This window comes from Protopterus annectens, chromosome 3.part1, assembly GCF_019279795.1.
Source record: "Protopterus annectens isolate FY-2018-M chromosome 3.part1, PAN1.0, whole genome shotgun sequence".
Classification (NCBI taxonomy): domain Eukaryota; kingdom Metazoa; phylum Chordata; order Ceratodontiformes; family Protopteridae; genus Protopterus; species Protopterus annectens.
The window spans coordinates 1314087893-1314102233 of record NC_056732.1 but is presented as its reverse complement, the minus strand read 5'-3'; positions in this window follow the sequence as shown (position 1 = coordinate 1314102233).

The following is a 14341-nucleotide window of genomic DNA, read 5'->3' as shown; positions in this document are numbered from 1 at the left end:
GCTGTGTCTCTTGTGAGACACACAGAAATTAGACTAGGCAGTTAAGGAGTCACACAGGAACAGAACAATTAAGGTTAATCATCTGTAAACTGAGACTGGAGCTGGAAACTAAGCCTTCTATTTAAGGGGCAAAATAAAACATCTCAAAGCTTTACTGGAAAAGCTTATCCATAATCTGCTACAACTTGATGTGAGGGAAAAGCTAGTGTGATTTTACTTTCTTGTATTCTGTATTACTTTATTGCCTTCTTTGATTTTGTATCTTCTGAGTTGTTTACTTTACATTGTGTTTTACTTGCATTCAGCCTTTATTTGCATATCAAAATTAGGAAAGAGACCACATATTTTTCTCTTCTGAGTCACACTGAAATTAGAGCAGGTCAATTAAGGACTCACAGGTCAGTTAAGGTTAATTGTCTATGAACTGAAGATGGAGGTGGGAACTATCCTTCTATTTAAGGGGCAAAATAAAACATCTCAAAGCTTTACTGGAAAAGCTCACAAAGACTCTGCTAATAATTGCTTTGAGGGAAGGGTTAGTTTGCTTTTGCTTTCATTATTTTGTATTACTTTATTGCCTTCTTCTATTATGTGTGTTGTGATTTGTTTTCTTTAAACTGTCTTTTACTTCTATTCTGCATTTAATTGCATATTAAAAATAGGAAAGATACCACAGTTTTTCTATTGTGAGTGACAGAAATTAGAGCAGTTCAATTAAGACGTCCCATGGAAGATAGAACAGGTCAATAAAGGTTAATTATCTTTGAAATGAGAGTGGATCTGGGAACTAAACCTTGTATTTAAGGGGCAAAATAAAGTATTTCAAAGCTTTACTGGGAAAACTCACCCAGACTTTGCTACAACTTGCTGTGAGGGAAGTTTAACTTGCTTTTGCTTTCTTGTATTTTATCAACAAACAAATAGGAAGACACAGAGACAGCTGATATATCCAGTTCAAAACTTTTACTGCAGTGCAACAAAACGCAAGTGCTTTCACCAAACAGGCATCATCAGGTGTATTACAAAAGCACTAACAAACACACCCCTATTTATACATCAAATGTCACATGATACAAATTCAGTTTTAAAACCACAAATTTAAAGACACAACACATATAAAAGACATAAATTTAATTTAAAAACATACATAAATAATGCATACTAAAGCTATACCTCAGAATTAGTGGTGGCTTTCTTGGATGTTTCTGTTATTAAGGATGAAACTGGTGTTATTTACACTAAGTTGCACAGGAAAGACTGTCATGTGAATCATTTATTACATAGGGACAGTGTTCATCCTTCTTATGTTTTTAGAAGTGTGGCTTCTAACCAGTTTTATAGAGCTTTAAAATTAAATGCTAGGGATAGTGATTGTATTGGTGAAGTTGATAACGTGAAAATGAGTTTGAAGGAGAGAGGTTATGAGGAATATCTTATCCAAAACAATGCAGTTAAGGTTTTTGATAAAAGGATGAATGAAGCTAGACCATATTTTTCTACAGGTAATAGTGAGTTTGTTAGGAGGCGAGAAAGTAAGTATAACACTGGTTTGAGGTTTAAAGTTACTTATACTAGTGATGTAGATTGTTATAAGGATATCATTAAAAAATGCTGGGGTGTCCTTAGAACTGATAATGATATCTCTAGGCGGGTTCACTACACATTACCGAAAACTCATAATCCCGACGCCCAAAATACCGAGCCCATAAGACCTAATGTCCATAAACCCGAAAAGTCACAATATCGACGCCCATAATATCGAGAGCCCATAATCTCGAAATGAATCCCACAACGGCATTAACGTGCATAGCAACATATACGCCAATTGAAAACCATATTATTATGTGCAAAACAACACCCTACCAGCAAATACACACAACGCACAAACCCCTATATTACCATCACTTGCAAGTACTATTCTTCAAATCCCTATACCTTAAAATATTAGTCTATATCATTAACACAAACAGTTTAAACTTAGAAAACAAAGTGTATACGGATAGTGGAACAACGGCATTATTCCAATTACATACAGTTGTAATACTTTACATTTTAAGGAGTCTTGCAATACATCTAATAAATTCTACAGACGAGTACTCAGCCCTATGTGATAATAAGCGTTCAAACTTTTCCTGCCTGTCTACAACACGCCTTCGTTTAGGAGAAGGTGGACACCCAGCTGCTAATTGTTCACGCAGTCTATCTACTCTATTCTGCTCTCTAGTAAGACATGACATCAGCACCGAAATGTCTGTAGCCCTATCACCGAGTAAGCATTTAAGTCTTCGATGCCACGCCTCTACCGAGTTTTGCGTTCGCGGTAAAAACAATTTATTTAGTTCTGAAATATTCCAGAATGACACAGGGAACAATGGTGGAAACCTACAAACCGCAGTGAACCTAGTAGTAAATTTTCTAATCCTATCAAGCACATACCAGTCGGTGAAATACTTTATTAACTCCTTTCCTTCATCAGAGAATGACCCCTTCAACTCATTGAACGCTGGAAGTACCTCCGACTCATCCAGAAAAGCTAGTGCAACCAAACACTTTACGGATAACTGAAACTGATAGCACTTATTATACAGTGAACCTAACCCTAGCTGTTGAACTTTACGCCACACATTCATGCCAAAATGAAAAAGGCAACCCTTAGCAGTGACATTAGCAAAGTTCAATCTGATACTTTTAATAGCTGCCACCTCATAATCACAGAGAATGAACTGCAGTGACAAGTTTAACTCTTGGCAGGAAAAGAGATGTAAAACACAGTGCCATAACATATTATAGGCACGAAGTGACTTTTTTGACATTAAAGCATATATCAGTGGTACAGATCTACTATAGCCACAACACTTTACAATACCATGGATGCTATACAATTGACGACATACAGCGCCTTTACAAAAGTATGTTCCGTCCATCATCCAAATCGTTGCTACACTTAGATCACTGAGATTATGAACAGTACTAAACACAATCACTTGGGTACCTGAGCTGCTATCATTAACCCGTTTTACAACAAATTCACCACTTTGTAGAGGGAAGTTATTAACATCCAGTGTATCTAATGTTACATTAGGTATGTGAACAACAGCTGAATTCTTACACCTCACTCGACGAATTTGCTGAAGCATAGCCTTCCTATTAGGAAGACTTGGAACACAACCCAAGGATGTAGATGCTAACGCATCTTCCACTAATAAACATGGTTTATCTCTGGCTATAGCAGCTCTCTCGTGCAGTGATCCACAAACACTATACCGTTCTACTTCACATGGATCACCTGCATGATTATGAGGCATAGTTTTCTTTAGCAATTCACCATCAAAGAGTGATTCAGTCACTGTTCAGCCCTTACAAGCATTACCCTTCTTTAGTTTACAACACCAGTAACGCTTAACACTACTTTTACGTTCCAAGTGGTAAATGTAACCATCTATGACAAGGACTTCCTTAGATTTTTGTGATTTAAGCCTTGGATACAACACACCTACACTACCAGGCGCATCATACATTATATTTGCCATGACTGCAACGTTAGCCGTTGAACATCTGAAACTTCGTTAGAACCACTCTTATCCTTTCACGTCAGTTGACGTGTACATGACGATATGAATACATTGTCAGGTTTACTGTTTAAGTCAGTAAGTGGCATATATTTATTACTTCAGTACATATACATGTAATTACATATCTTTTAAGTTTAAGACAGTACAATTACGGTATTCTGGGCGTCGGTATTATGATATTTCGGGTTTATGGGCATTAGGTCATATGGGCTCGGTATTTTGGGCGTCGGGATTATGGGTTTTCGGTAATATGTAGTGAACCCCTCTGGGCACATACCTGAAGTGCTGTGTTTTATATATAAGAACAGTAGGTCACTGAGAAGTAGGTTGTGTTACCCAAAGGATGCAAGTAGGAATTCTCATTTTGTTGGAACTAAACCATGTGGTCATTGCAACTGGTGTGTATATATTGACAGCAGTTGCAAATTTGAACATCCTGACCAAGGTACATGTTATAATTTCACAATAGCAGCTACATGTGATACCTCACATATTGTTTATTTAGCTCACTGTGTTGTATGCAAAATGTTTTACATAGATAAGACTGACCGTCCCTTCAGAGAATGCATAACACAACATATCTACCATATGAATAAAGGTAATGTGGTTAGTGCATTGGTGAAACATGTTTTGAGTACTGACTCTAGTCATGGTTTTAAATTTTTAGTAATTGCTAGGGTTTACGAAAATGTGAGGCAGGGTGATATACGTGCTAAGACTGAGGATTTGGAATCCTCATGGATAGTGAGGTTTAGGGTTGATGTAGGACATGGGCTTAATGAATCAGTTCCATTAGTACCCAAATTAAAGAAGAGACCCCTAAGAAGGTAGTTATTAGTATTGAAGTATAGTTTTAGTATGCATTATTTATGTATGTTTTTAAATTAAATTTATGTCTTTTATATGTGTTGTGTCTTTAAATTTGTGGTTTTAAAATTTAATTTGTATCATGTGACATTTGATGTATAAATAGGGGTGTGTTTGTTAGTGCTTTTGTAATACACTTGATGATGCCTGTTTGGTGAAAGTGCTTGTGTTTTGTCGCGCTGCAATAAAAGTTTTGAACTGGATATATCAGCTGTCTCTGTGTCTTCCTATTCGTTTGTTGCTGGAATTTTTACTTTGGACACAGGAAGTTAGCCTTTTATAGTGGTAGTAGTTTTTGTAGTTTTATTAGTTGTGCTGATTTATATTACCACAAGGCTCACAGTTATGGCTGATGAAATAACTGAGATTGACACTGACTCTGTTAATGTTAATCCTGTTGGAAGAAGGATGGCAAGTTTTTTAACAAATGTAACTAAGACTGTTAATCCATTAGTTGGTTGTAGGATGCAACCTTCTGGGGACTCTGACAATTTAGCCACCTCTGTGGACATAATTGCCCTTAAGACTGGGCTCTTTGCTGTGGAAAAAGATTTATACAAGTTAAAGAGATGTCAGTATCAAAAATATTACCTGGAGGTTTGTTTAACTGAGCAGATTATACCTAGAGGCCTTTGAGTCTTGAAAATGCCATCTAATGCTAATGGTGATAGTCTGCTCTTGAAGAAATGGCAAAAAGTTAACATTCAGGTGAGTTTCAGCTATTTGAAACTATTAATACAATCGGCAGAAAGGGAAATCACTGATTTAACCAAGGTGGTCAATGATAAATATTCTGAGCTTGTAAAAACTATTTCTGAGTCTGTTTTGGAGCAGTATATGACAGAGATGTTTGATTCCCTTTCAATATATGAGTCTAAACTACAAAACGCTAAAATTAGTAAGATCTGTCGAAATCGTAATGATTTTCAACTGGGAAATGTCTTCATATGGCCTCGAGAGAGTTTTGAAAAAGAGACTGGGAGATCTTGCCAACAACGCAGTACCAATGACGGTCCACTAGGAGGCGTTGTTGTTCTTTCATCATATCCATGTGTTGATATGAATCAACGCTCAGAAGAGATACAAAGTGTTTCCCCATTAACAGGTGAAGTTGCTTTGGTGAAGGAGCTGTGCGCTCAAAAGAAGATTGTAACCATGAATGCACAAGTGCATAGGTCAGGGGTAGTAGAGAAATCTACCTCTGGCAGCAGTAATGATATTGATGGTCATTTTTTTCTGCCTCAATGAACAATACGACCTCAATTTTCCACTACCGGTGAAGGAGCAAACTTTTCAATGGCTGATGGTACACCAATGAGGGCGGAGTCGGAGCCGCAACAAACGAAAGATGGAAGGAACTGTGAGTATGCAGAATACAATAAAAAAAGGTGTTTCTGAATGCCAAGAAGGACTAGTGTTGAACTTATCCAGTATAACTTTGACGCCTTATGAACTCAGAGTTTTAGGTAAAGGGTTATCATTTATACGCTCTACTAGTTCTAATTTTACGGATGTTATTTTTGATGTTAAATTATTTACTAGGAATTTGGGGTTGAAAGTGATGTTTAATAATTCTGAAAGTGTTACTAATGAAGAAAGTAATATTTTTTTTAAGCCCAGTTTGTTCTTACCTAAACCTAATCCTCTTATTTATGCATTTGAAAAGTTAGTCATACAAGATGTGTATGATTTGAATGAGGCTGATACTAATAAGCATGCTTGTTACAAGAGGAAGCAAAATCTTTCTAAAGATGAGTTCAATGCACTGAAGGGATTGGAGAACAATACCGATATCGTTATCAGGCCCGCGGATAAAGGCGGACCAATAGTGGCATCAGATAGGACCTGGTACGTATTTAAAATGCAGGCATTGCTAAATGATGAGTTATTCTATGAGGAATTAACTCGCATTCAAGTCAACACAATTATACATGAAGTGCAGATTTTACTTAAATGCATGTTTGATATGAATCTTTTTGATAGTCATCTTTTGGAATATTTTTATATAAATAAACCTAATGTTCCGGTTATACAAGGTCTCCCGAAGGTACACAAAGATGGGTCTGGTCCACCACTTAGACCTATTGTTTCTGGTAGAAATTGGTGCACTGAGACTATCTCTCTATATATAGAAAAACATTTGAGACTGGGTATTAATAAATTAACACATGTATTAAGGGGCACTGAACATTTTCTTAGAGACTTGTATGAATATGTCTTTAATAGCATGAATGTGGTTTTTGTTACTATGGATGTGGTGTCTTTATTTACTGTTATATCCAATTTAGATGACCTTAATAAGGTGACTCAATTTTTGCAGCGGTTTACAGATTACACCCCGAACAAGGTTCAATTGTTGGTGAAACTGTTGGAGATTGTGCTTGAGCACAATATCTTTGCTTTTGGTGAGCAAATATATAAGCAATGCAATGGCGTGGCTATGGGCACTTATTGTGCCAATAGCTATGCCAATGCTGGTATGATCGTTTGGGAGTATGACCATATATTTAATGGGCCATTCAATGAACATGTTTTGTTTTTTTGTAGATTTGTGGATGACCTATTTATTTTGTGGAAGGGAGACCTTGATATATTTGCTTCATTTATGGAATATGTGAATAGCAGTACCTGTTATTTAAAGTTGACATCTCACTCCTCAGAATTAGCGGTGGATTTCTTGGATGTTTCTGTTATTAAGGATGAAACTGGTGTTATTTACATTAAGTTGCACAGGAAAGACTGTCATGTGAATCATTTATTACATAGGGACAGTCTTCATCCTTCTTATGTTTTTAGAAGTGTGGCTTCTAACCAGTTTTATAGAGCTTCAAGATTAAATGCTAGGGATAGTGATTTTATTGGTGAAGTTGATAACGTGAAGATGAGTTTGAAGGAGAGAGGTTATGAGGAATATCTTATCCAAAACAATGCAGTTAAGGTTTTTGATAAAAGGATGAATGAAGCTAGACCATATTTTTCTACAGGTAATAGTGAGTTTGTTAGGAGGCGAGAAAGTAAGTATAACACTGGTTTGAGGTTTAAAGTTACTTATACTAGTGATGTAGATTGTTATAAGGATATCATTAAAAAACACTGCAGTGTCCTTAGAACTGATAATGATATCTCTAGGCACATACCTGAAGTGCCGTGTTTTTTATATAAGAACAGTATGTCACTGAGAAGTAGGTTGTGTTACCCAAAGGATGCAAGTAGAAATTCTCATTTAGTTAGAACTAAACCATGTGGTTATTGCAACTGGTGTGTATATATTGACAGCAGTTGCAAATTTGAACATCCTGACCAAGGTAGATGTTATAATTTCACAATAGCAGCTACATGTGATACCTCACATATTGTTTATTTAGCTCACTGTGTTGTATGCAAAATGTTTTACATAGGTAAGACTGACTGTCCCTTCAGAGAATGCATAAGAGAACATATCTACCATATGAATAAAGGTAATGTGGTTAGTGCATTGGCGAAGCATGTTTTGAGTACTGACTCTAGTCATGGTTTTAAATTTTTAGTAATTGCTAGGGTTTATGAGAATGTGAGGCAGGGTGATATACGTGCTAAGACCGAGGATTTGGAATCCTCATGGATAGTGAGGTTTAGGGCTGATGTAGGACATGGGCTTAATGAATCAGTTCCATTAGTACCCAAATTAAAGAAGAGTCCCCTAAGAAGCTAGTTATTAGTATTGAAGTATAGTTTTAGTATGCATTATTTATGTATGTTTTTAAATTAAATTTATGTCTTTTATATGTGTTGTGTCTTTAAATTTGTGGTTTTAAAATTGAATTTGTATCATGTGACATTTGATGTATAAATAGGGGTGTGTTTGTTAGTGCTTTTGTAATACACCTGATGATGCCTGTTTGGTGAAAGCACCTGAGTTTTGTTGCACTGCAGTAAAAGTTTTGAACTGGATATATCAACTGTCTCTTTGTCTTCCTATCCGTTTGTTGCTGGAATTTTTACTTTGGACACAGTAAGTAAGCCTTTTATAGTGGTAGTAGTTTTTGTAGTTTTATTCTTGTATTTATGTTAGTTTATTGACTTCTTCTATTTTTATGTTCTAATTTTTCTTTATACTGTGTTTTACTTCTAGTTTGCTTTTAATTTCATATTAAAACTAGGACAGAGACTACAGTTGTGTCTGTTGTACATCACACAGAAATTAGAGCAGGTCAATTAAGGAGTCACACACCAGGAGTTAATTATGATTATCTGTGAATTGAGGGTAGAGCTGGGAACTAAACCTCTATTTAAAGGGCAAAATAAAGCATTCCAAAGCTTTACTGGAAAAGCTCACCCTGTCTCTGTTACAACTTACTGTGAGGGAAAGGATAATTTGCTTTTTCTTTCTTGTATTTTGTATTTCTGTATTGCCTTCTTCTATTTTTATGTTTTGATTTGTTTACTTTACACTGTGTTTTACTTGTAGTCTGCTTTTAATTGTATAATAAAGTTAGGAAAAAGACCACAGCTGTGTCGCTTGAGAGTCACAAAAAATGTATTCCCATACTCTCACTCTGGTGCTGTTGTGTTCTTAAATACAACTGTCTTTTTAGTTGCCTGCCCCTTACATTAATTTGACCACATATCTCCTTCCCTCTCCCCTTTCATTTGCTTTTGTCAGTAATCACAAAATTATCATTTAGTGAAATTACTCCCCTTCAACTATTTAAATGCATTTGTTAACCTGCTGTATTCCATAGAACCAGGAAACAAAGTGCTACCCCCTTTCAATCATTCTTTCTCTTTTAGAATTAGTGGCTCACCACTTAGACAGCTAAAGCTTAAGTCACCCCATCTTTTATATCTGTTTAGTGCATACTGCAGTGCTTAGGATATTAACCATCTTATGTTTAAAATCTGCAACATTTATTGCAGGACCACCAGTTACTGGAGAACCCGCATTCTGCCTCTCAGTAGTCATCTTGATATTAGTGCTTCTGTTTTCTCCTGGTGAGAGAAGGAGCATAGGGACATTATTTATTTATTTATTTATCATTTGTTGACCAGGAAAGTCCAACTAGGTTCCACAGATCCTGTTTTCAGCAGAGGCCCAGGGAGAAATGCTCCAGAAGCATGTCTTTAGAATGTGGGAGGAAACTGGAGTACCTGGCGGAAACCCACACAAACGCAGGAAGAACATGCAAACTCCACACTGAAGGCACCCCAGCAGAGAATCGAACTGGAGAACCTCTTGCTGTGAGGTGACAGCATTAACCGCTGCACCACTGCACCACCCATTATTTCCAGGAGACTACTGATCACTGGAAAGCCTAATAACTGCTTCATAGGTGATAGCTTGGAATTTGTGCTTATATGCTGCTCCTGGTGAGGGAAGGAGCAGAGTGCACTGACTCCTTACTGTTTCTGGTTGGGCAGTGAGTATCTGTGCTTGATGTTTCTGACTGGTCTCATTGATATTCAAGTCATCTACAAGGAAAAGGCTACAACAAGCCTAGAGACCCTCGCATCATCTGGGGCAAGACTGTGCATTACCTAACAGGCTGTGGCCTGCTTCTCATCTTCAGATTGGTGCTAATGTTTTGCTTCTGGATAGAGAACAAGCAAAGGAACATTGTATTCCAACAAAGTGAAGCTGTGGTGAGACTAGCACCAGTAGTAGCCAGGCAGTAGTCATTCAAGCAATTCCCCCATTTTCCTCATTCTTGACAAGATACTTTTTTGCTTTCAGTAAGTACTGCTTGATTTGTTTCTAACTTCAGAATATCTGTCTAAATACTTCATCCTTAAATTTTCAAAGTCCACTTATTAGTTTCTCCTCAAGTGCTTGGCAGTGCACTATATAGACACAGACACATTGAGTGACATTTTTCCTGTAAAAGCACAGTTGAAATTTCAGCAATAACTAGTTGCACACAGGACAGCTAGTTTGCATTGATAAGCACTGTCCCCAGAGTAGCATTGTTGCCTCACAGTAAGATGCTGTCCGGTTCGATTCTCAGCTAGATTATCTTCTGCGTGGAGACATACGTGAATGGGCGTGCCTTCGTTGAAGGTTGTGCATCAGGCCTGGGAAGCCGGTACGTAAAAATCAACTGCCAATTATTAGCAGACCGGAGTTCCGCTGTGGCAACCCCTAACCAGGAAAAGCCGAAAGACACAAACAAACAAGTCAAAAAAGAAAACTCTGTGTCAATGAACTGTAAATGACACAAACAATATTTCCCATATTTTGATTGATACAAGAGCACTATGGGATATAAAAATGTAATCATATCAATACTATAAATCCTGAGGAGAGAACCAAATGGTTAGATAGCCCAATAATCAAATAGTTGACTGAATACAAAGTGCAGCCAGCTAAGGTCCATAAGAAATTATGCTGATTATATGAACATTATAAGTAATAAACCAAAATTCAAAATCTATCAATATAGAGCCCCTACACCCTTAAGGCAAAAATAATTCCTCAAACAATAATAAAGGGAATACGATAACTGGGAATATGACTGTAGAGTTATTAATAAATCAAACACTGATGTTCGATTCAAAAAATGGCCAACCTTCGTCTCTGCCAAATAAGTCACTTCTGATAAGTTGTAATGCATAATATTTTCAATGCACAAACCAAGAACTTCAGCACAAAAAGTGAATCTGTAGTGCTTTTTATGAGAGTTGACTTTCGTCTCAACTCAAACCTACAATAAGCTCATAAGTTAACTTTCTTCTGCACTTGTTGATTTTATGTGCTGAAAACCAAAACATACTATAAGGACCTCAATGGGCCCTTGTTATTTCCAACCATATATGCCAAAGATCAAATCCCAGTATGTATGCCCCTTAACTGATGTTAAATCAGAGAGTGTAGACATATAACTCCGTATTGATAGATGTCGAAAAATAATCTCAAAGTGGAAACACCAACCCCAGCTAAAACGGCTGCAGTTTGTATCCCCAATTGGTGTATAGGCTTAATAGGGCTTAATATATCTATTGCAAGAACCAAAACCTATGCATAATTAGTTTATATCAATAGCAACCCTAAATCGGAAAACAAATATTGTCACCAATATAGTTGTATACTGAATATCATGTGTACTCTAAGATATTAAATGCATCGTAACCAAGTTATAAAACAGGTGCAACCTTTGATCATAACATATTAATTAAACAATGCAAAAACACTGATGTATCAGATATTTATAAAAAGTATTGGTCCCACCAACCAGTTATTCTTCCAACTGGAAATGTCCCTTCAAAATAGTATAGTAGGCGAAGACAAAAATCCAGAAACAAATACGTCCGAACCCCTAATAAAGGTCTAAACACTGTTGTAATCGCCGATAGCTAAATGGAATGGTTATTCAGTCACCACAATAGTGGCAAATCCATATTGACCCCAATCCTTGGTTGTCTTCCCTTCCTGTCCCCTTAAACATTTGCTTGGTTTGTTCCCCTAGCCCAAGCACATAGACCTTTTCTTTGCATGAACAACTAGACCTTTGCATCCACTTAGGAGCTAAGGAACCTATGTCCATCAGATCTACATTATCTGTTCCTAAGACCTCGACCCTATTCATTGTAGGAATGTCTGGGACAAAACGTTGTTGTTTCTTGAACCTTCCTGGCCTGCAGAAAGTCTCATGAGAAATGCACTTGCAAGTTCTCGATCATTGTAGAATTTCACACTAGATCCCCTCATTAGTTGCAGGCATTGCTGAAAATTTAACCAGGCCAAAGATCTTCCTTAGCCTTTTTTGACTTGGCAGTGCCTCTTGTGCAGTAGTTGGTGACACATTTTTATTGTTTTATTTCTTGGCTAAATTTGTCAGCAGATGCTTCTGCAAAAAAATTAAAAAAATCACATCCTACATCAGGTTTGACAGAAGTATACAACTTGTTGTCCCACTGAATTTGCAGCAATGCTGGATATTAAAAAGGAGGTTGTACCATTGCTAAAATTAGAAAGACATGCATCTTGAGCATTTCTTCCCAGGCCTCTGCTGAAAACTGGCTCATTCCAAGTAAGACTTTCCTGATAAACAAATGTAAAATAAATAAAGAAAGAAAGAAAACATGGACTTCTTACCACCTTAAACACCCTCCATTTCTGCAGCATGTATAGATAAAAGTTTTGAACTAACCTGACTTTTTTGCCCATTTAACAGGAATTGTTTGAATACTTTAGCTGCCCGCAGCAACACCATAGTTAAGACAGTGAAAAACGGCTTGCCACAGGGGACTCTTGTTTCTCCCTGTACCTTTAATGCCTCATAATTCTTTAAGCAGTAGCTCACATGGAAGCTGAATCCTTAATGCTGATGATTATTGCTGTACTAGGAAACTAGGAAAAAAGTGATGTTCCCCCACTTCAACATTTTCATGCAACTCCAGCAGTCTCATGTTATTAGATTGCATTCTATTCTCCAGGTCTTCTGTCTTCTGTCTTATTCTGGAGCTTCTGGATCTCGCCATAATGCAAACTTATCTTCCCTGTGCTCTCACAAAGCTGTCCAGTTAGCATAATCAAGGCTGACTCCAAAAGGCAGCCTTCACAGCATCACCTTTTAACACTTGCTGGTATGCAGCAGACCCAGTTATGTGCTATCAGCTTCTGCCATGTTGCAAGTAAAGCCACTTTGCCCAGTACGAACTTGCTACTAGCAAGTTCCTGTCTCTTGCAAAGTTTTCCTGTGGCTGGCATTGGAGACTCCACATAAACTTATTCCATGTTGAGATGTAACAAAAGACATTCAAAATATTGCAGTAAATAAGTTTCCATGTCAAGCATGCAAAACTACTGTAACCGAAGCTGCAATGCCCCAAATCATTTGAAAAAATATTGTAAACTCATTTATCTGAAAACTTATTTTCTCAAATCACACTTCACAGAAAACATCAAAATGTTAAAAGGTTTCTTTGCAGGGCAGAAATCACCCTTTCACCCCTTCCCCATGAGGTAACACCGCATAATTTATTCTTGCCATTTTTACCTAGGTTATGGCTAAAAAGAATTCATGGACAGCTCCATTACCAATTTCCAAATGACTGCAACTGTGATAGACAGACAGGAACATATATATATATATATATATATATATATATATATATATATATATATATATATATATATATATATATATATATATATACACATATACATGGGTCCTCTACAGATGCTCAAACTTCCAAAAGGCTGACTTTCATATGGCCGAGACCATATGATCGACTTTTGGAAGTTCGAACATTCTGAATTGACAGCTCCCTATAGCGTGGAATGAGAACATTTCCATTTTCCGCACTGTAGTGCGATCACAGTAAGACGTCCTGTTAGATTCTCAGGTAGAGCGTCTTCTGCGTGGAGACATGCGTGAATGGGTGTACCTTCGTTTAAAGTTGTTTGTCAGGGCCGGCAACTCGGACGTAAAAATCTACTGCCAATCATTTGCGGACCGGAGTTCTGCTGTGGCGACCCCTAACTGGGAAAAGTCAAAAGACAACAACAACAACAAGTGCAATCTCAGAGTTGGTATATTTAAATAGCAGGGGGAGTGGGGGGTGCAGCCCACCAGGAGGGGTGCAGGGGGCTTGCCCCCCTGCTAGCAACATGTAGGTAGGTTTTTGTTTTTTGGTTTTTTTTTTTGTACATGTTCGAAATTTCAAAAGTTGAACATATGGTCTCAGCCATATGAGTTTCAACTTTTTGGAATTTCGATCATGTATAGTAGACCCCTATACATACATAGATATGGATTAATAGATAAGAACAGGAGAGAAACATGCCACAGTGCAAGTAGAAATCTGTTCCAGAGTTTGCCAACACGGAGAGAGAACAATGAATCATCAAATTTATTTTTGCATTTTCAGATGGATGTGAGAAGCCTATGAGCTGACCTGTGGTCATATTTATTTTGTCAAAAAGA